The sequence below is a fragment of the Culex pipiens genome, chromosome 3 (assembly GCF_016801865.2).
Source record: "Culex pipiens pallens isolate TS chromosome 3, TS_CPP_V2, whole genome shotgun sequence".
Classification (NCBI taxonomy): Eukaryota; Metazoa; Arthropoda; class Insecta; order Diptera; family Culicidae; genus Culex; species Culex pipiens.
In genome coordinates this window covers 120,227,105-120,251,109 of record NC_068939.1, presented here as the reverse complement: position 1 = coordinate 120,251,109, position 24,005 = coordinate 120,227,105, and the positions used below count along the sequence as shown (strand labels likewise).

Genomic DNA, 24,005 nt, shown 5'->3' with positions numbered 1-24,005 from the left:
TGAGCGCGGACCCACACCACCGTGATGTTGAAGGACTGAGCCGCCAGGTTGTTTAAAGTCTTACGTATTTCCGTGAGGAAAAACGAAGACTCCCTGGTCGGCTTCAGAGACCGGATAGCCTCAACAGAGCTAAAGCTATCGGTGAAGATGAAGTAGTGGTCAGGTGGCATGGTCTCGATGATTCGCAGTGCGCAGTAAACCGCGGCTAACTCTGCGACGTAAACCGAACTCGGGTCCTTCAGCTTAAAGAACAGCTGATAAGATTCATGATATACACCGAAGCCCGTACAGCCGTCAAGCTTGGAGCCATCGGTGAAGAATCTGTTGTTTGGAGGAACATGGTTGTACTTTGATGCGAAGATCGACGGTACAACTCCCCGCAGAAGATGGTTTGGGATACCGCGAGTATCGGCTTTCATGGACGTGTCAAAGCCAATCAGGGTGCTGCTGGTTAACGGAGGCGTGCGCTGTACCGTTGTGCTCGGGCTCCGCTCCCACGATGACATAAAGTCATAATATAGAAGCATGCGCCGAGACTCAACGTGAAGGTTTAGCAACGTTTCAAAATTGTCAATTACCAGTTTATTCCTGTAATCACACCGGATCAGGAACCGGTAAGACAGTTCGTAGTAACGAGTTCGCAGAGGCAACACTCCCGCCAAGACCTCGAGGGTCATGTTGTGAGTTGAGTGCATGCATCCCAAGACAATGCGAAGACTTCGGTACTGTATCCGCTGGAGAACCAACAAGCGTGATTTCGCAGCTGTTTGGAAGCAGAAATTGCCATATTCCAGCACCGAGAGTATCGTTGTCTTGTACAGTCGAAGCAGGTCAGAAGGATGAGCACCCCACCGGTTGCCAGAGACGCTGCGCAGAAAATTAGTTCTTTGCAGGCACTTTTGCTTCAGGTAGTTAATGTGCTTCCCCCATGTTCCCTTTTGATCAAAGATGGTACCCATGTACATGAAGTGGTCCGACTGCTCGATAGTCTTTCCCGAAAGAGAAAGATTGAGCTGCGGCGGTTCATGCTTCCCCGTAAAAACGACCAGTTCCGTCTTCTCCGGAGAGAATTCAATACCCTTTTCAACTGCCCAATGGGCCAAGTTGTTCAGGGTATCTTGCAAGGGTTCTAGCAGATCGGCTTCCTTCTTGGCAGCGATTGAAACCACTGCGTCATCTGCGTACTGTATAAGGGTGCAGTCTCCGGTCAAGCAATCATCGATATCGCTGACGTAGAAGTTATACATGGATGGACTAAGGCGTGAGCCTTGTGCCAAACCCATGTAACTTATCCGGGTGATTGCCAGATCACCTTGCACAAAGTGCATGTGTTTTTCAGACAACAGGTTGATGAGGAAGTTGCACATCGTCGGATTGAGACCGCTCCGCCGCAGCTTTACTCCCAACACATCGATGGAGACTGAATCGAATGCACCCTTGATGTCTAGGAAGACAGAAGCCATTTGCTGTTTTTTACCACGGGCTATGTCGATTCCTGTGGCCAGCAAGGCTAGACAGTCGCTTGTTCCCTTGCCTCTCCGGAAGCCATACTGCGTGTCTGACAGCAAGTGCTCTCGTTCCATCCATGGTTCGAGGCGGTCGAGGATCATCTTCTCCAGCAACTTTCGTAGACATGACAGCAAGCTGATTGGACGATACGAGTTGTGGTCGGACGCCGGCTTACCGGGCTTTTGAATGGCAACCACCCGGACCTGTCGCCATTCGTGTGGAATTACGTTCTGCTCCACGAACGTGTTGAACAGATTCAACAGACGCTGCTTGGCGATGTCCGGAAGATTCTTCAGCAAGCTGAACTTGATCTTGTCCGGACCAGGAGCAGTGTTGTTGCCCGTCAATAGTGCTATGGAGAGCTCTACCATCGAGAAGGGAGGATTAGAATCGCTCCCATCAACAACGTCGAATGATGGTTGTGTCGGCACCGAGTCCGGGCACACCTTCTTGGCGAAATCCAATATCCACTTGTCCGATTTTTCCACACTCTCGTTCGGAACGGAACCTCTACGCATGGCCCTCGCAACGCGCCACAGAGTGCTCATGGACGTATCTGCTGGTAGTCCTTCAACGAACTCCCGCCAGTACATTCGCTTCTTTCGCTTCAGAGTATTACTGTACCTGCGATCAAGAGCTCTGTACTTTTGGAAGTTCGCTCGGATTCCACACTTGCAGAAGTCCACATAAGCTTCTGACCTGGCCGCCGAGAGATCCGTACACTCCTTGTCCCACCAGGGAAGTGGAGGGCGCGTTCGGATGTATGGTCCCGGGACGGGTTTCGTCTGAGCTTGTAACGCACTGTCATAGATCAAATTAGCCAAAAACGCATATTCTTCAAGCGGTGCCAACCCTGCTCGCAACTCAACTCCAATGGAGACTGCCTCCGCGTACTGTTTCCAGTCGATATTTCGCGTCAGATCGTAAGGCATCTCCACCGTTGTCGATTGCTGTGGGCCATGGCTAACCAGAATAGCGATCGGCAAATGATCACTGCCACGAGGATCTTGGAGCACGTTCCAGTCACAGAGAACTGCCAGACTGTTGGAACAGAGCGACAAGTCGATGGCACTCGCCTTCGTACCGGACGTGGTTGGCGTTGGTGGTGTTGCAATGCGCGTAACTTGCTTGTCCCTGTTTAGGAGGGTCATCTGGAAGTCGTCGCACAGTTCATGAATCAGGTATGCTTGAGGGTCTGTCTTGTGACTTCCCCACTCGGTGCTGTGAAGATTAAAGTCACCCAGAACCAGTCGCGGTGCCTGCAACAGCTCAAGCATACCCCACAACTTTTGTCGAGTTAACGACACCTGTGGAGGAACGTAGACGGACACAATGCAAATGTCCAGTCCTCTGATCCTGGCCTGTACTGCGACTGCTTCGATTCCACCTAGCTTCGGGAGCGTGACCTTTCTAAAAGTGTGGCATTTCCTGATCCCAATTAGTACGCCTCCACCTCTATTTGGTCCTGCCCTGCTCTCTGTGATGATGTTGTACCCCCGGAAAGCTGGCGTCTCATCTCCGATAAGAAACGTTTCGCTCAGCGCAAACACATCACAGTCCCGTTCGAATGCGAATTGTTGAAAATCGTTTAACTTGGGGGTTAAACTTCTACAATTCCATTGTAGAAAGGAGATGCCGTTTTTCGTTTTTGGTGTATTACCCATCAAAGGAAATGAACGACAAGAGGGGCATCGTGCTAGCAAGCTGTTTCCCGATGTGTCTAGCGAGAGGCTCAAACCGCTTTATGATTAAACGCGTCGGTTCACTCACAAAAGAGCACAGCCATTCCACGATTGTGGAAAAAGGAAGGACTCCTTTGAAGGCATCGGTGATCGGATTCGGTTGAGGAACCGGTTTCAGGGGGATCTTTGGCAGTTTGGGAACGGGCTTCAGCGGCTTGGGAACGGGCTTCGGTGCCGGCTTCGGAGCGGGCTTACCCGACGGACCGAAAGGAAAATCCTCCTCGAAGTTCAACGAGTCACTTTCCTTACCCTTGCCGCCAGCGGCTTTTTTGGACTTGGAAGCCTTGTTGCGCTTCGGGTTTGGCCCGGAAGAGTCACTTTCCTCGTCTCTCTGGAAGAGGACCTCCACATCGGAATCTTCGTCCCCCGAATCTTCGTCCGCCAAAGGAGCGAAGCGATTGGGATGGGTCACCTGACTAAGGATTTCCGCGAAGGACTTCTTGGAGCGTTCCCTCAAGGATCGCTTCATCTTGTCCTCGCGCTCCTTGTACTTTGGGCACTGTCGAGTTTTGTGCGGTTCCCCGCCACAAAGCAGGCATTTTTCAGCCTGCTTTTGGCAATCCACGTCCTTGTGGGGGCCGGCGCACTTTGAGCACTTGCTCTTGTTGCTGCAGTAGGTCTTGGTGTGTCCCAACTGCTGGCAGTTTTCGCAGCACATCACTCGCGGAACGTACAATCGAACTGGAAGCCGAAGCTTGTACAGCTCAATGTAGTCCGGCAGAGCTGACCCTGCAAAAGTCACCCGGAACGAGGCAGAAGGAATGAACTTCTTCTGGCCACCCTCGGTGGTGACGTTGCCCAGTTGCCGGCACTCGAGTACCTCCACAGCTGGAAGTTTAGGGTTCTTGAAGCGTCCCACCGCCCTTGAGAGGTCGACAAGCGACAGACTGTCATCGGTCACCACGCCGTCGATCTCGACTTTGTGGGCCGGAATCCAAACACGGTACTCAATGCTGAACCGCAGATCAGTTACGATCTGATTAGCTTGCACCGCGGAGTTCACGATCACGCGGAGCTTGCTCTTGTTCAGCTTGGTACATTCGACCACCCCAGGATAGTGCTTCTGCAAATCCTTGGTGATCTGTACAAAGTTTAACGGCTTCTGTTTGGGCCGGAAGAAGACCACCCATTCCGTTTGCGATCCCTCTTGATACTGACGAGGACGAGGAATCGGTTTTTGGGAATGAGGATTCAGGGGCGGGGGGGGATTTGGATCCGGATTCGGCACCGGTGTTTTAGGAGGAATTGGATCTGGATTGGGAGGAATTGGATCTGGATTGGGAGGAATCGGGTCTGGATTAAAGGGAGGAATCGGTGGTTGAGGGGGAACCGGATTCGGATCTGATTTAGAACGCTTTCGCTTCGTCCTCTTAGACCCGTCCGAGGATCCCCCTTTACCGCCAGGATCCTTATCCTTCAGGAAGAGGTCCCTGTTGGTGGTGTTTGAAGGAACTCCCAAAACAGAGTCCTCCATTTCCACGTCCTCGTCACCCTCAAGGGTTGAATCGGAGTCGAATTCCTCATGGTCCGACTCGGTCGGATCCATGTTTGCGAAGAAACGCGATAAACTAAACGAAAATGAAAGTGATGAAACTAATCGCAAAAATAAAAAAGGAGAAAGAAAAAAAAAACTAACCAAAAAAAAAACTATGAGAAAAAAAAAAAAAAAAAACTAAACGCTAACAAAAAACTCGCCTTTCGCACTCACCGCCGAATTGGCCGCACTGGCTGCCGCCCGCAGCGGGATGCGCGGGAAGCTCGTTTTCGCGCGCTTGTTGTTGTTGTTGTGCTGCCTGCTGCCAGCCACGTAAACAACGGGGTTGTCTCCGACCTGGCCTGGCCGAAAACTGGTCCGCCGACCGCAGTCGACTCTCCGGGGCCGATTCCACCGACCAACGACCGTCTCTCGCCTCAGCTGCCTCCGCGGCCGCTGCTGCTCACTCCTCCTGCTGCTGCTGCTCGGATGCAGGAACTCGTTCCTCTTCCGCTGCTGCACCGCCGCCGTGTCCACGACGACCAGATTGTGGCCTCTCTGACCACCGGAACGGGCTTGTCCGCTCGCACACGCCTCGGAATCGCCGTGAAAAACGCGCCAAACACACCGCGAAAAAACACGACTAACCGCTGAGACTTCTGCCGGAGCAATGTGAAAAAAAAAAAATACTTCTCCAGACAAAGAACCATCAGTCCGGAATGCATCCTAGTCGCGTCGAGGAATTCTTCGACTGTGCACCGCATATCTTTCGGCACTTCTGCGCTGCACCTAATGGTCGCCCGTGTGCAATGAACAATAAGGCAAATGCGCCGCTCGTTCAACCGCAGAAGTAGATTTGGGCGTGAATCGCTAACGGAAGACGTTAATCAAGCTGTCACTGTTGGCGCTGGTGTTGATGCTGGCGGACTACAGGTCTTCACCAATAATAGGGTAATTTGTCGAGTATCGGCGACTCAAGGCGACTGAGTCTTCAAGTCCTCATATACTCAAGTTTGTGAGTCCTCAAATCTTTAAGTCCTCAAATGTTTGAATTATTAAGTCTTCGAGTCCTCAAGTCTGTGAGTCCTCAAGTCTTCTAGGGACTGAAATCTTTTAGGGACTGAAGTCATTGTATTCCTAAGTCTTTGAGGACTCAAGTCTTTTAATAACTCAAGTCTTTTAGGAACTCAAGTCTTTTAGGAACTCAAGTCTTTTAGAGACTCAAGTCTTTGAGGACTCAAGTCTTTTCTGCATTCAAGTCTTTTAGGTACTCAAGTTTTTTAGGGACTCAAGTCTTTTAGGGACTGAAGTCTTTCAAGGACTCAAGACTTTTAGGGACTCAAGTCTTTTAGGACTCAAGTCTTTCAGGGATTCAAGTCTTTTAGGGACTCAAGTCTTTTAGGGACTCAAGTCTTTAAGGGACTCAAATCTTTTAGGAACTCGAATCTTTTAGGAACTCAAGTCTTTTAGAGACTCAAGTCTTTTCTGCACTCAAGGCTTTTAGGTACTCAAGTTTTTTAGGGACTCAAGTCTTTTAGGGACTGAAGTCTTTCAAGGACTCAAGACTTTTAGGGACTCAAGTCTTTTAGGACTCAAGTCTTTCAGGGATTCAAATCTTTTAGGAACTCGAATCTTTTAGGAACTCAAGTCTTTTAGAGACTCAAGTCTTTTCTGCACTCAAGTCTTTTAGGTACTCAAGTTTTTTAGGGACTCAAGTCTTTTAGGGACTGAAGTCTTTTAATGATTCAAGTCTTTTAGGGACTCAAGTCTTTTAGGACTCAAGTCTTTTAGGGACTCAAGTCTTTTAGGGATTCAAGTCTTTTAGGGACTCAAGTCTTTTAGGGACAAGTCTTTTAGGGACTCAAATCTTTTAGGAACTCAAGTCTTTTAGAGACTCAAGTATTTGAGGACTCAAGTATTTGAGGACTCAAGTCTTTTCTGCAATCAAGTCTTTTAGGTACTCAAGTTTCTTAGGGACTCAAGTCTTTTAGGGACTGAAGTCTTTTAAGGACTCAAGTCTTTTAGGGACTCAAGTCTTTAAGGGACTCAAATCTTTTAGGAACTCGAATCTTTTAGGAACTCAAGTCTTTTAGAGACTCAAGTCTTTTCTGCACTCAAGTCTTTTAGGTACTCAAGTTTTTTAGGGACTCAAGTCTTTTAGGGACTGAAGTCTTTCAAGGACTCAAGACTTTTAGGGACTCAAGTCTTTTAGGACTCAAGTCTTTCAGGGATTCAAATCTTTTAGGAACTCGAATCTTTTAGGAACTCAAGTCTTTTAGAGACTCAAGTCTTTTCTGCACTCAAGTCTTTTAGGTACTCAAGTTTTTTAGGGACTCAAGTCTTTTAGGGACTGAAGTCTTTTAATGATTCAAGTCTTTTAGGGACTCAAGTCTTTTAGGGACAAGTCTTTTAGGGACTCAAATCTTTTAGGAACTCAAGTCTTTTAGAGACTCAAGTATTTGAGGACTCAAGTATTTGAGGACTCAAGTCTTTTCTGCAATCAAGTCTTTTAGGTACTCAAGTTTTTTAGGGACTCAAGTCTTTTAGGGACTGAAGTCTTTTAAGGACTCAAGTCTTTTAGGGACTCAAGTCTTTTAGGGACTCAAGTCTTTAAGGGACTGAAATCTTTTAGGGACTCAAGTCAGTCCTTAAGTTTTTGAGAACTTAAGTCTAAGTGTGCTTAGGTCTTTGGATCCTGAAGTCTTTTTACTAAATCTCTGAATTCTGAAATATTTATTCCTCAGTTCTTCAAATCATTAAAACATGTAAGCGCTGAACCTAACATTCTTCACTCACATTGCCCTTAAACTAGGCATCTTTGTAGCACAAATTCGGCGCAGTCTCCGTAAAAAAACCCCAACTGGGCAACAACAGTTATCCACGGCAACCGCTGGCTGATGGCAGGTACGGATCGGATCTTCCCCCCCGAAAAAAAGGCAGCGATATCCGGCCATCGCGGCTCGTAAAACCCGGCACAGTTTCGAGCAGTTAGACACATGAGTAACGAGCATCTTTTGTTCAACACGGGCCCAGTAAAGTCGTCGTCGTCGTCGTTTTTTGTGGTGGTACACATTTCTTCTTTGATCAAACCTCCAAGATCACCCGCTAACGATCCATCTATCTGTCTGTGGCGAGGAAGACTCCAAGGCACCATCGAGAGCTCGCGCGCACAAAAGATTCGACAAAACGGTATGGAGTTCCGTGCCTCATGCTGGTTTGGTAAGTTACACACGTTGGGGTACAGGTCGTAATTTGGACACAAACTTAAAGCATCGTAAAACTTGAAGAAGTTGTCCAAATTAAGACCCGCTACCCTGCAGAACATCTGTACGTGTGCAACATCAGCCGGTCGTTTGTAATGCTAATGATGCGTTTGTTGGCGGCTCTGACACGATGCTTCTAATGCTTCTCCAGTCAATTCAGTTCTCGGCGTAATATGCGGTTAAAGTAGTAGGCATTTGAGTTTGGAATGTCTCGTCTTTCCGTGCTGAACACACAAACACGTACACTTCCTTCGTCAACTTGGGTTCAGGAAAGACGAAAAAGACGCTTCAGGCTTCAGTCATTCACATTGCCATTGACTAAATTAAATTGTGGTTATAATGAGTGAATTAATTTTATTTTTTATTTTTATTTTTTTTGGGAGGGTGATCCAGCCGCACATCGTTGATGTCGAAACCTCTAAACTGGGCCCTCGTCCTGTCACGTCCGTCAGTAGTCTTGTCGTACATTACAACTAGAATCAGATCTGCCAATGAATTAGTACACTTCGACCAAATAAACACTGACGCTGTATGGATCTGACTCTAGAATAAATGCACAGTTGTGTGTTATTCATAAGTCCAAAATGTTCAATTATTCATATAAGTCCAAATTTTCATTTGCGGATAACTACCTAACTTGAATTGAATACAAGATTTAAAGCAACCTATCCGAAAGCTACTCTTATCTCAAATCCCCGACATTTTAATTATTAACAAAAAAAACGTTTCTTTTAAAACCTGTCTGGCTTCTTTTAAAAAACAAAAAAAAATAACAGTTGATATTTTACAAGTCGTGAATTGAAAAAGAGACGACCATTTGTTCGTCAGAATTCCAGTAGATCCTCGATTCGCAACAATGGTCGATACAATCATAATCCGACAACCGTTAGTTCAACAGATCAACGAATTTAGTCCGATATCATTTCACTATTGATTGATCGAGACTCTATGGAAATTTTGACAAATCAGAATATTGTTTATGCTACTTGAATGAAAATCACCGATTCTGATAGAATTACTAAATTCACTGTTACTAATTTTGTCCCTAAATAACTAAAGGCAAAGTATAAAAAGTTGATATTTATAGTTAAAATCCTAAATTCTACAAAAACTATTTTTTTAAAAACCCGCATCCTAACCTGACACCCACATTAAGATAGGGAAAAATCACATATGTAGCGGTTCATTGTACAAATGTGATATTTCCACTATCGGAGAACCTCCTTGTCTCGATGACAGCTTACCGGCCATCGATTAAGCCCTGAGACTGCGCCAAAGTGGGTTCTCGCAGCATGAAGTGGTGTCCATGTGTAAAAATGGAAGCTTCAGCAATATACTGAACACTTCGATTTTAATTCCACATCGAATCAAATCATACTCTTTGCCAAACAAGCATCAAACCTATGACACTCATTATGACAAAGCCCAGGGTATAATGAGTGAATTAATTTTATTGCTTGAAAAGCAAAGGAACTGTTCAAACTTAAATAATTGAAGCTCTTTACGTCTTTGATACTTTTTGAATTTTAAATCTCTTTGAATCCTATCCAATTTTTTTTTGTATTTGAATTTGTTTGAATCTCTTTGAATCTCTGTCCCTTTGAATCTCTGTCCCTTTGAATACCTTTGAATCTCTCTCTTTGAAACCCTTCAAACTCCTCTAAATCTATTTAATTCACTTTAAGGCTTTTTAAATCTCTTTGAATCCATTCGAATCCCTTTGAATCTCTTTAAATCCACGAATCCATTAAAATTTCAATGAATCTCTTTTGAATCTTTTTGATTCTTTGAATCTCTCTGAATCACTTTGAATATCTTTGAATCTCAGTGAATTCATTCGAATCCCTCTCATTGAATATCTTCCAATCTCATTGAATCCCTTCGAATCTTTTTAAATCAATTTGAATCTCTTCAAAATCATGCTAGATGCACAGGGCTTCTAAGTTCTTATAATCCCAGTGAATACTTTTGAATCTCTTAAAATAACTTTGAATCCGTTTGAATTCCTTTGTGTCTCTTGCATATATCATGAAATATTTGTTAAAATCTTTCAGGATGTGAACTTTTTCGAGTTGTGTATACCTTAAATGATGTTTGCAACTTATAAGGAACTTCTTCTAACTACTCCAACTTCACAGTCTCCCAAAAATTTTGGTCACCATCTATTTAGTATAATACCTTCCCTATACCTTCCATTCATTGGCATATTTTCTCTCACGATCTTGTTACACCAAGCCGAGTCGCAGGGAAAATCGGCCTTTTACCTTGGCTTTCTGCGACCACCTCCACGACCTGGCAAGTGGGCCACAACCAGGAGTCGCAGCACGATTCGCTGCTGATTTGATCAAGTGCACTGAAATGTTTTCGCTAAAAACCAACAACGTCGTCCGACAACCTCAGCTTCAGACACTGGGAAGGAAGGAAGAACAGCCTACGATGAACTCTCGTTTAATAACTATACGGGTCAACCTGTAGGACTTCTTCTTATTGTTGCTTGTTTTTTTCTGCTTGAGTTGAGTCCTCTCCAATTTATCGCGCCCGCGAAAGTAACCTTCCTCCAGACGAAAAGTCGTACTTGATGATGGTCCAAAGTAACGGTTCCAGCCTCTTCGTACAGCAAAGCCTTTTTCCCCTTGGGACTCGGGGGGTTGGCAATAAGTTTCTACGTAGGGGAGGGTTGGTTATTGGGTAACAATTCGATTTGTTAAATATGTCTAGTATAGGAATTATCATTGATAATATCGGAAGAATTCAAGGTATATAACTTTCAACTTCCTAAAATTAGTTACATAATTGCATAGAAGTGTAACGAAAACAATATGGTACCCCAACCTCCCCTAAACTTAGGTTCCGGGCAACCAGACAAAAAATCGAATCTGTGGAACGTTTTTTTTTTGTGTGCCAGTGTTGACGATGAAAGTGTACGTACAGAGAAAGAGAGAGGTATAGAAAGATAGATTAGGAAGAGGAGTCCCAAGCAAGTACTTATTTTATTTACTTATCACGGCGTGTTTTCTGGGCAACCTTAAGGAGAAAAAATAGTCATCACTACTTTCAAATGTGTCTTATAGGAAATTTTCTCAGCTTTCCAATGCTTCTAAGAGCGAAATGTTTCATCGGGAAATTTCTGAGATATCTCTATTTTAAGTTTTTTCTTTTAAAATCCTTGATTATTAATTGGACACTTTTAAATAACAGTCCAGAAAACTTGTCAAATTATGTGTTTCATGTGTCTTTTACTCATCAAAATGTGCAGAATAAGACAAGAAACAACATTGTAGAAGGTTGCAAACCGCTAAACATTTTGAAAATTAAGTTTTAACCGAATTTTTGGATATGTGGGATTTATTCAAATATTAAAATAATTAAATCGTATTGAAATATTATTTTTAAAAGAACAAATAGATTATTACATAATTGATGTGTACAAATAACACCGGTCTGCTCTGATCCAGCTTGGAATTAGCTGATACAACCGAAATTTCTACAGGTTTGAGATTGATAGGGTATTACAAGATTTTTATGATAAATATAATATTTCCTTAATCAAACACTAAACAGTTGCATGGATACAAAACATGTTTAATACTAGAAATTAAACTGCAAATTATTGTTGCGAGCTTTAGGAGAAATACTTTTCATTAGTATGAAATGATTGTTTTAGTTTTTTGTATTAAATGATTAAATGATTAGCAATATTTTAGAAGTTTATAAGACTCTCATCTTCAATCTCATCTATAAAAAAAATATATATATTTCTTGATTTTTTTTTCAAATAGTTTGATAAGAAAGTTTCTGTTTGTTTTTTTTTGTTAAAATATTATTTAATTTTTGTTCAAACAAAAAAAAATGTTTGTGACGGTGTTTTCAGCATTCTGAATTGGAAGACTCGAGTTTAAGTGCTACTTTTAAGTGCATTTTCAACAGAAAACATTTTATAAAATTTAATTTTTATTTTATGCTGATGAAAATATGACTTTTGAAGCTTGCTACAGTAATATGTAGTATATTTTCGATTTCAAATCATATTTGTATTTATGTTCCAGGTTAATGTTTGCTTAAGAAAATATCAAATTTATTCATTAAAATTCAATAATACCATTAACAATTACAAACCTGCCATAGTTTCGGTTGAACAAGCTAAATCAGAGTAGACACGTGTTATTTGAACACAAAAAATATGTAATTATCAAATAATTCTTGTACAAAATATATTTTTACACTGTTTTATGATTTTAATTTCTGAATAAATCCCATATATTCAAAAACTTAGACAAAACATGATTTGCAAAATGTTTAGCGGTTTGCAACCTTCTACAAAGTTTTTTTTGTCTTATTCTGCACATTTTCATGAGTAAAAGACACATGAAACACATCATTTGACAAGTTTCCTGGACTGTTATTTAAAAGTTTCCAATAAATAATAAAGGAATTTAAAACCAAAAACAATAAAATAGAGATATCTCAGGAATTTCCCGATGAAACATTTCGCTCTTAGAAGCATTGGAAAGCTGAGAAAATTTCCTATAAGACACATTTGAATGTAGCGATGACTATTTTTTCCTGATAAGGTTGTTCTAGAAAACACGCCGTGCTTATGCCAACTCTTTTTTTGCTGTGATTCGGAATAATTATTGCTTCATTATATCAGCAGTGCCCGTTAGTTGAATGTTGAACTTTTAACTTCTATCTTATCACGGTTGATATTTTAGGCCAACTAGAAAGAATAACAATTTGAATACAGTTTTTATTTGTTACGTATCGAAATACGAAATCAATGTTTGAAAAGGTTAAAATATTTTTGGTTTGATTTTTATACTAATTTCATTTGATTTTGTCAATGCATTTTACTATTAGAGGGGTGACTTGTCTAAAGATTATTAAATTTACCGGGAATCGATAGTTGTATTTTCGCTTTTTCTCAAGAATTTCCGGTCCCCGGGCAAAATCGTAAAACAAAAGTTGCCTAAGACGATCTCTTGAAAGTGAAAAAAAAAATCGAAAATAGAATTGGGCATGAACGATACTTTTATCGTTTGATTAACATTTTCAAATTTTCAAGATTAACATCAACTAAGCAGAGACCATCGTAAAAAATATCCAAACGAGGACTGTCGTCAAAATAAAACACTCAACCCCCGGTGGTTGGTCACTTTTTCGTTTTACACTTTTTTAGTTTGTACCCCGTTGGTTGGTCAAAGTCAAACTAAGAAGTGACGAACTGTCACTTTTTACACGGCGCTCACGCACACTATCAAAACAAATGTGTGTTTGAACTCCGTGTAAAAGGGGAGTCAAACTAAAAAGTGACCCCGTTCGTTTCACAACAGTTGGTGTCAAACCATCGGGGTTTGAGTGTAACTTTTTAGAAATCCAAACGTAAATATTTTTATGTGTCCTGAAAAAAATCATCACATTAGTTTTTGAAATAATTGTTGACAACCTCTTAAAAAAAATGCTTATGGCAAACAGTTTTGTTTTAAGTGGCTGTAAGTAACATGTTAATGGCTATTCAGCTGGTACAAATATTTTTTAAAGTTTTTGTGACTCTCTTTATTTATTTAACATTCAAACCGTTCTGATTTTTTTTTAAATAGATAAATAATTCTTTCAATAAATGAAAATCAAGCTATACCGAGAAAAAAATATCGCGCGATAAAAAAAGTAAAACTGAGATAAAAAACATTTAAAAAAAAATACTGTTGAAAAAAAAAATGCCAACTTGAACTTGGAATAGTTTTTTTTTCAAGTATTTTTTTCTGTTTTCAAAATAATTTTCCAAAGACTTTATTTTTCAAAGATTACTATTATTTTTCTAGCGAATATCAAAATCTCTTGATTAATAAAAAAATACAAAATTTTAGGATTTTTATACATATATAGCTTTTTTATTTTCAAATAGTAAAATCAAATCAAATCAAATCAAATTATTCGCTCTACAGCATTGCCTTGGCGTTCTCGATTGCGAGATTCCTACTCGAAACTAGGTGTTCGAAGGCTTGATTGTTGAGGCAATTGCAAACCTCTTTTTACACCTTAGCTTCCATCCACCCCGGGATTCGAACTGACGACCTTTGGATTGTGAGTTCAACTGCCTACCAGCGACTCCACCGAGGCAGGACCCAGGGAGACGACTCCTACACCTGGAGTGAGCTAACGACCTAACCTTTTTTAGGTTAGTCCGGGACCAACATTTACTTCCCTTCCGACGGAAGGCGTGATCAGACAAATCTCGTCTCGAAAAATGCCACCGGGACCGTCTGGGATCGAACCCAGGCCGACTGGGTGAGAGGCAATCACGCTTACCCCTACACCACGGTCCCGGCTTTTTTTTTTCAAATAGTAAATGGAACCTAAAATTGCTCAAGACGATTTAATAACTGTACAAAAGATTTAAAAATACTCAAACGGCTGGAAAATATAGCTACGAAAATGATATATGATTTCCGACATTTTATGACAAAATTCTCGATTTTTCACTGATTTTTTTCAATTCTCGACATTTTGTTGACTTTTACGGAGACGGCACTAGGGTGACAAGAAAAAAAATATATTTTTGTTAAAAACTTTGGTGACACCCACTGGCCACCAGTGGGACGTCGAAAAACATCATCATACCGAAAACGACGTTTTAATTCATTGTATTTTTCGAATTATGAGCAAAAATGTAAATAATTGACAAAATCACGAAAATTTTGTTTTTTTTTTCGAGGTTTCTAAATAAGCTTTCTGAAAAGTATGATTGTTTGAAAAAGTTTGTTCAATGCTTAAAATGTTACTAGAGGTTACTACCAAGGTAAACAAACAACAACGGAACCTTCAAATCATTTAGAGGCTTGGTGGTGGAAGTGTTAAATTAAATTCCACTTGGGGGCAGAATGGACCACCCTTTCCCTGCCTTATAAAAACAATCAAAAGTTACGAAATTTGAGCTAAATGGATTATTTCACTCCTGGTAGCTTCACAAATCACGTTTAATGCAACATTAGTTGATTTTTTACTTGTTTTGATGCTTATTTGTAAAAATAGTGTCTTATTACAACATTTTAACACTTTTTTCAAAAATGTTTGTTTTGTTAAGTGACTATTTTTATAAAAGTTGTCTAACTTCATGGAAACTATTTTAGAAAGGTCCTTTAAGTCATTTATTATCTCCCTTCACCGTTGTTTTAAATGAAATGGCTTGTTTTCTAAGGTGGCCCATTCTGCCCCACAGGGTTGTCCATTCTTCCCCGCACCCTGGAAAAGTAGTCGAAAAAACTTTTTTTTTAAAGTGGCTCAAAAATAGTTCTAAGCTCAAAATGTTCATCAACCAAGTATAGAACATTGAAGGGAACATCCCAAAGTATAAGCCTACTACACTGAATTCATACATTTTTATGTTTTTCTATGGTTTTTGGCGCATTTGACTTAGGCGGACCATTCTGCCCCCCTGCCCCTATCTGTGCCAATCCTAGGCCAAAACGGTCAAGGTGAAGCTGGTACATTTCGCCGAATGGATGATTTGCAGAATTGCATAAAAAATAAACTTTTTTTATAATTTATCGCATGTCTTGGCTGCAGTGCTATCTTATGACTTGTTCATGCAAACATGTAGAAAAAGTGGCAAGATAATCATATAATAATGTAAACTTCTCGTATTTGAAAGAATGCAAAAACAAATAGAAATAATTCAATTAATATGCATAGAAAAACAAAGAATGTAAAAACTCACAGAAATTAATCAAAATTACATGCTGGAAATCAAAAGAACTGCTCACGTTTTAATGAATATAGAAACTCACAGAAAAGGATTTCTTTTGTTTGAAAACCCGATTATTAAAAAAAGACAACTTGGTTAGAAAAAAAATGCAAAAAACACACAGAAATCATTAAACATTATTTGCTGGAAATTAAGAGTACTGCTCATATTTGAAAGAAAGTGAAAACTCACAGAAATAGTTCTAATAGAAAATCCATATTCTAGAACAATAATTAAATCCATAGTCGAGATACAGCTTCTCGAATATTTTCATAGAACAGTCCCAAAACTTATTTGAATACGTCTATCAAAAAACCAATATACAAAATGGCTAAGTTCGATCCATAGAACTTATAGACATAGTTTCATCTAAATTAAAAAAAAAAAACAAACTTTAAATAGAGAAAAACTGGACACTACTCTGTTTTGCTTTTAATCTGTTTTATTGTTAAATTTTAAGTAAACGTGTTATTATCTCCATTTATTTATTATTTCATCGAAACAATGCCTATATTGGTGTTATATCAGTCAAAGCTCTTAATTTAACATTTTATTGACTCACTGAAGTGTAATGAAGCAGTCATAATTTAATTTTTTGTTAAGCATTTCTTGAAAACTTCACTAAGTACTCCAAAACAAAAACATAGCTACTTTGAAGAATTCATTAAAAAAAATGCAAAACTACTCCTAACGTAAAAATGCTATTAAAACAACTAAAAGCGAATATAAAGAACTCAAATATCACCCTCGACACAAATTTGGACAATCTGCTTCTTCTTGCAAATAAAGCCACCGGCAAGTGCCTTAAACCAGTCCAAAATACCAAAACCAATTGCCAAGCTCGCATAACTCGGCCGTGTAGACAAGCGGATTGTCGAAGGTGCTGCATTATGCAGGTAAATATTTTCGCAGTGCATTTTTATGCAAATGGATGCAGCAGCTACGACTACGACGAATTTGGCCACGGTTTGGCCTGTATGTATGGCCATTGGAATGGAATTCTTTTTACAAGCTACACAAGATACGAAAACAAAGTTGAGATTTTTTTTTCTGCTTCATTTAGTCGCATGGCACTACAGTTTTAAAATGTTTTTGGCACCGAGAGCTAGACAAGCTCAGCTAAATTAAAAATGGTAAAGCCCCCCTTGACTTGGGTGCACTTGTGTGGGACACGACACGGTTGCGAAAGCGATTTTGGTCTGGCCCTCGCCGTTGGAGAATCTTGGACAGAAAACAGCATAAGGAGGTTGGTAAAAAGTTGTGCAAAAACTGTAAGCAACAGAAGAGAGAAGAACACTGAGGCTGTTGGCTCTGGTTTCGAGCGCGAAACAAGATGAAAGAACGCAGATGATGCAAGACAGGCCATGTCTATTTAGCATCGTAAATTTTCGAGCCAGAACGAACACAAAAAAACAAGCCAAGGTTGTTCAGCTGATGGAGTTAACATGTTCTTAGTTGAGCGGACTTTTGTTGTTTGAACTCGAAACAGAATTATTTTTATGGTTGAAGTTTTCATAAACAAAAAATATTCATGAAAAACTACAGAGTATCGATGTATAACTTTCAATACACCTTTTAATGAGCCATACATTTCGAAGATGGAAGGATGTGTTGATGCTCCACTTTTTTAAGGTGGTAAGGGAAATTCTCCGCGGTATATTTTTAAGTAAGTTACGCTTGATAATGGACGGGTTTTGGGAAGACGAATTGTCTAAGTTTCAGAATAATAAACTTACCAAAAGCAGTTGTCGCTCCAACAGGTTATCCAATAATCACTCTTTAAATTTGTAGGCTTAACACGTAACACTTGAATCAACAAATTAATACTTTCAAAAAGCTTTCACAGCTGAAACTTGATCTCTTCGTGTAATCCCGGTTCTGTTTTATCTGAACTGAAAGCCCTCAATTTACACCTTTCCGACCCGATAGTTTCTCACTCTGGCACAACTTTTTTGTTGTCGCCTACAAACTCATTGAATATTATGCAAATTTTGGACGATGTTTACACCGGATTTGAATAATTCACACAGACTGGGCCACTCTTCTTCCTTTGCTGGTCGTTGAGCACCACACTCACACAACACCCACGTAAATGTGGTACAAAAAATATGTAAAAGAACCCTCACTCGATCACGACACGATCTTCAATAGAACGGGTTTATTTTTCTTCTTCTGCGACACGATGATGGCCGATTTAGAGGGATAACTTTGATCTAAATCACCAATATAAATGCGGAGTTCACATACAATCACAACTTCTATTGTTCTGGTCAGTAGTGATCGAACACAACACAAAAACACGATCAAAGTGGATCAGCAAAATTTGGTCACTTTCTCTTCAAGATCGTCAGGCACAACACCAATATCATCATTATCGGTTCATGCTACGAGTGTTGGTGCACGGGTCAACTGTGCGACGACGACGAGGAGAGAGGTTGCTAAGCTTTTGTTGTGGTTACACACAATAGTGTGGTCAGTACACGCGATCGTGCGGTCATTGACTCTATTGTTCTCTTCAACCGTAACAGGACGCGATCGTGCTTACACAAATGAATGTTTATTGGAAAAAAGAGCTTCAAATAAACTATTTTCCTAATAAAAAACACAAATCACACAAAAAACATGAAAACCGCAGAACCGATCAAGACACGAACCACACAAAGAACCGAACACGACGACGGAATGCGAACGAATGAGTTGAGGACAGTAGCAAAGAGAAGAGAACCCCCCGACCCGACTACATGGAACATAGTGCAAATAAATAAAACATGTTGAGTGGCGGACAGTGTGGGATGGAAGAAAGAGTGTGGAATTTAAAAACTAAAACCGGGCTGCGTACTGGGCACGTGCGAATGTGCGCGTGAAGCATGCTCGTTTGCGTATGGCTGCGTGCGCGCAGAGGCGACGTGGGATTACACATCAGACGTTTGAAATGTAGCCCGAGGAGGAATGAGTATCATGTTGAGATGTTTATTAATTTTAAATAAATAAGAATTTTAAATTTATTTTAAACAATAATTTAAACAACTAGTATACTGGCCTACATAAAGAAATCACTGTTTCATTTCTAGAGTTAAATTCAAAAGTTGAAAATAGAGCGGAATAAAAAATGAAAATTAACTTAAGTTAAAATATTTTTAATAGTGTCTGTTAGGGTGGTCCAAATCCGGGCTTTCTCGGGGCTACCCCCTGAAATCAAAGATTGACCCATCACTAGGCTAAATGTAGGACCTTCATCAAATTTAGAACAACTTTCCCGAAGACACCATACATTTTTTGGCTGAAATATGTTAGCCAGATCTTGGGCCAGATGGGGCCAGCCAAACTAATTTTCCTGGAATCTATTGGTTCAGATGTTTAAAAATGCTTAAACATATTTGAAAATGCTTAAACATATTTGTAATACCACTTCTTCTAATACTTATACTAACTACGTCATATTACTTTTGTTTACATTGAAGAAAATGTTTCCAGAACATGAAACATAGGAATATTGCTATTCATAAAGTCCAAGTCAAATTTGATTCTCCCATTATTGATGACGATCTTCAGCTTTTGATTCGTCTGAAAAATGTTCGCCGAAGACAGTATCAACGTTCTCGTGATCCTTCACTGAAGCGAATTCTAAAAGATTTTCAAAAGGTTATTGACCACAGATTCACTCTCCTGCGAAATGAAAAGTTCGCAAGAGAAACAAATTAAACCTTATTCTTAACCTTTTTGGAAATGTTCAAAGGATCTGTAGAAACCTCAAAAACCAATCCCTTCTGAGCAGTTCTCTACGAAATCGATCTTTTTTTTTAATTTTAATTTTTGTATTTTTAATCTGGCTGAAACTTTTATGGTGCCTTCGGTATGCCCAAAGAAGCCATTTTGCATCATTAGTTTGTCCATATAATTTTCTATACAAATTTGGCAGCTGTCCATACAAAAATGATGTATCATACCCGAGCATGGGTAAATAACAAGGGAAATGCGTAATAATACCTTTCTCTGGTATCAATACCAAATTTTGGTATTCCTGGACCCTTTTAAATTTGCCTTAAGGATTATGCAAGAGCAAAAAGTTGGAATCATACCAATTTAAGATAATGTTTTGATATTGCAAAATTGCAGAATTTGTCAATGGTCGAAAACCACATTTTGGTATTCTTTTGGTATTACAGTGTTTTATCAAATTCCTCTGAAACTATAAGAAAATTTTGACCAATTTTGACAAAATAATTAATTTTGCGCTAAAATGATGTCTCAAAGCGAATGCTTTCATTGAAAACCGGAAATTTCAAACTTGATTTTAAACATTTTTGATATACCCCCTACAGAAATGACTTGAAATTGTGGAATTTTTTTTAAGTCAGGATGCCACATCTTGGTATTATTTTGGTATTGAAAGGTTTCATCAAATTTCTCTGATACTATGGGAAAATTTTGACCAATTTTGACAAAATAATTAATTTTGCGCTAAAATGACTTGAAACCCAAAAATGTTAAAGCTGATTTCAAATTTTTTTTGTGTTATACGTTGATATTTTTCAAATACTTTGAAAAACGAGTTAATCGACAAATTATTGAATTTTGGTGAATTTCAATCCAGTTTCATTTTAATAACACTTATTTTTCAATCTTGTTATTTTTCAGAAGCTTCAAGAACTTCAAGCACAGGCCGTTCATCAATGACAAATGCATTCGATGTGGTGAAGAATATCACTAAGAACAAAATGGAATCATCAGGTGAGTAGATTTGGCTGTTGCATATGGATCATTTCCGTTTTTTCACTAACTGCAACTGCTGCACTAAAAATGGTATAAAAATACCAAATTTTGGTATTACTTGTGCAAATACCAGCGACCAAAATGTGCTCTTGGTTGCCCAGTAATAGATGGTAAAATACCATGAAATCATACCAAAATCTGATTTTCCAAGGGCGCGGGAATACCTAAAAATAAAACCATGGCAATACCAAGTTTTGGTATTCAAGCAATGTTCAAAAATCCAGAAGACCTCAACATGGTATTGAAATGGTTTTATTTTGTGGTCTTATTTTACCCTTGGAATAACATGGTTTGGTAATGTTGTGCCCTTCCACATACAAGATTTTGGTATGATTTCATGGTATTTTACCATCTAATACTGGGCAACCAAGGGCACATTTTGGTCGCTGTTATTTGCCCAAGTAATACCAAAATTTGGTATTCCAGTGTTATTTACCCCTGCTCGGATAATTCAAAAATCTGTATCTTTTGAAGGTATTTTTTGATCGATGGTGTCTTTGGCAAAGTTGTAAGTATTGATATGACCAGACTGAAAAATAAAATGATACACGGTAAAAAAAAATTGGTGATTTTTAATTTAACTTTTTGTCACTAAAACTTTATTTGCACAAAAACCCTTTTTTTGATTTTTTTAATTTTTTTTTGTTTAGGGGACATCAAATGCCAACTTTACAGAAATTTCCAGGTTGTGCAAAACATCTTTAAACGAGTTATGATTTTTTGAATCAAAACTGATTTTTTCAAAAAAATTAAATATTGGTCACCAAAATTTTTTAACGTAATTTTTCGATGTAAAATCAAATTTGCAATCAGAAAGTACCTTAGAGCAGTTCTCTAGGATTTCGGTCATTCGATTTTTTTTGTATTTTTTAATCCGCCTGAAACTTTTTTGGTGCCTTCGGTATGCCCAAAGAAGCCATTTTGCATCATTAGTTTGTCCATATAATTTTCCATACAAATTTGGCAGCTGTCCATACAAAAATGATGTATGAAAATTCAAAAATCTGTATCTTTTGAAGGAATTTTTTGATCGATTTGGTGTCTTCGGCAAAGTTGTAGGTATGGATACGGACTACACTGGAAAAAAATAAAACACGGTAAAAAAAATTTGGTGATTTTTTTATTTAACTTTTTATCACTAAAACTTGATTTACAAAAAAACACTATTTTTAATTTTTTTTATTTTTTGATATGTTTTAGAGGACATAAAATGCCAACTTTTCAGAAATTTCCAGGTTGTGCAAAAAATCATTGACCGAGTTATACATTTTTTAATCAATACTGATTTTTTCAAAAAATCGAAATTTTGGTCGTAAAAATTTTTCAACTTCATTTTTTGATGTAAAATCAAATTTGCAATCAAAAAGTACTTTAGTGAAATTTTGATAAAGTGCACCGTTTTCAAGTTATAGCCATATTTAAATGACTTTTTTGAAAATAGTCGCAGTTTTTCATTTTTTTAAATTAGTGCACATGTTTGCCAAGTTTTGAAAAAAATATTTTTGAAAGGCTGAGAAAATTCTCTATATTTTGCTTCTTCGGACTTTGTTGATACGACCTTTAGTTGCTGAGATATTGCAATGCAAAGGTTTAAAAACAGGAAAATTGATGTTTTCTAAGTCTCACCCAAACAACCCATAATTTTCTATCGTCAATATCTCAGCAACTAATGGTCCGATTTTCAATGTTAAAATATGAAACATTTGTGAAATTTTCCGATCTTTTCGAAAAAAATATTTTCAAAATTTTCAAATCAAGACTAACATTTCAAAAAGGCCAAACATTCAATATTACGCCCTTTTAAAATGTTAGTCTTGATTTGAAAATTTTGAAAATTTTGTTTTCGAAAAGATCGGAAAATTTCACAAATGTTTCATATTTTAACATTGAACATCGGACCATTAGTTGCTGAGATATTGACGATAGAAAATGGTGGGTTGTTTGGGTGAGACTTAGAAAACATCAATTTTCCTGTTTTTAAACCTTTGCATTGCAATATCTCAGCAACTAAAGGTCGTATCAACAAAGTCCAAAGAAGCAAAATATAGAGAATTTTCTCAGCCTTTCAAAAATATTTTTTTCAAAACTTGGCAAACAAAAAAAAAACGAAACTATTGGCACTACGCCCCCCGGGGCATGGCCTTCCTCTAACGTGGGATTTCTGCTCCAGCGCCTCTGACGAGACAGGAGAAACCGGGACCGACGTTTTACTTCACCATCCGATAGAAGCTCAGTGGATAAGGCGGGAATCGAACCCGCGTCTCATAGCATCATCGGGATCGGCAGCCGAAGCCGCTACCCCTGCGCCACGAGACCCACTTGGCAAACATGTGCACTAATTATAAAAAATGAAAAACTGCGACTATTTTCAAAAAAGTCATTTAAATATGGCTATAACTTGAAAACGGTGCACTTTATCAAAATTTCACTAAAGTACTTTTTGATTGCAAATTTGATTTTACATCGAAAAATGAAGTTGAAAAATTTTTACGACAAAAATTTCGATTTTTTGAAAAAATCAGTATTGATTAAAAAATGTATAACTCGGTCAATGATTTTTTGCACAACCTGGAAAAATGTATAACTCGGTCAATGATTTTTTGCACAACCTGGAAATTTCTGAAAAGTTGGCATTTTATGTCCTCTAAAACATATCAAAAAATAAAAAAAATTAAAAATAGTGTTTTTTTGTAAATCAAGTTTTAGTGATAAAAAGTTAAATAAAAAAATCACCAAATTTTTTTTACCGTGTATTATTTTTTTTCCAGTGTAGTCCATATCTATACCTACAACTTTGCCGAAGACACCAAATCGATCAAAAAATTCCTTCAAAAGATACAGATTTTTGAATTTTCATACATCATTTTTGTATGGACATCTGCCAAATTTGTATGGAAAATTATATGGACAAACTAATGATGCAAAATGGCTTCTTTGGGCATACCGAAGGCACCAAAAAAGTTTCAGTCGGATTAAAAAATACAAAAATTAAAATTGAAGAAAAAAGACCGATTTCGTAGAGAATTGCTCCTTAGTGAAATTTTGATAATGTGCACCGTTTTCAAGTTATACCCATTTTTATGTAACTTTTTTGAAAAAAGTCGCAGTTTTTCATTTTTTTAACTTGGTTCACTTGTTTGCCCACATTTGAAAAAAAATATTTTTTTAAATCTGAAAGAATTCTCTATATTTTGCTTTTTTGGACTTCGTTGATACGACCTTTAGTTGCTGAGATATTATATTTAAAAACAGGAAAATTGATGTTTTTTAAGTCTCACCCAAACAACCCACCATTTTCTAACGTCGATATCTCAGCAACTAATGGTCCGATTTACAATGTTAAAATATGAAACATTCGTGAAATTTTCCGATCTTTTCGAAAACAATATTTTCAAAATTTTCAAATCAAGACTAACAACATCATGAAAAATTGTCTCAGTTTCGAAAAATTTGAGTTTAAATTTTCGGTGCTCTGGAGTAAGGATTAAAAAAAACTTAGTCTT

The 24,005-nt window shown here is 38.6% G+C and overlaps 1 protein-coding gene across 1 annotated transcript in view; it reads right to left on the bottom strand.

Annotated features, from left to right (window-relative positions):
- The window catches only part of LOC120413939 (CDC42 small effector protein homolog), a 135,618-nt gene extending 117,287 nt beyond the window's left edge, over window positions 1–18,331 (bottom strand). Inside the window, exon 1 of the mRNA XM_052709575.1 lies at window positions 17,466–18,331. The gene's annotated coding sequence lies outside the window, so the exon portion shown is untranslated. The remainder of the gene's footprint in view (window positions 1–17,465) is intronic.
- Between the last annotated feature and the right edge of the window lie 5,674 nt (window positions 18,332–24,005).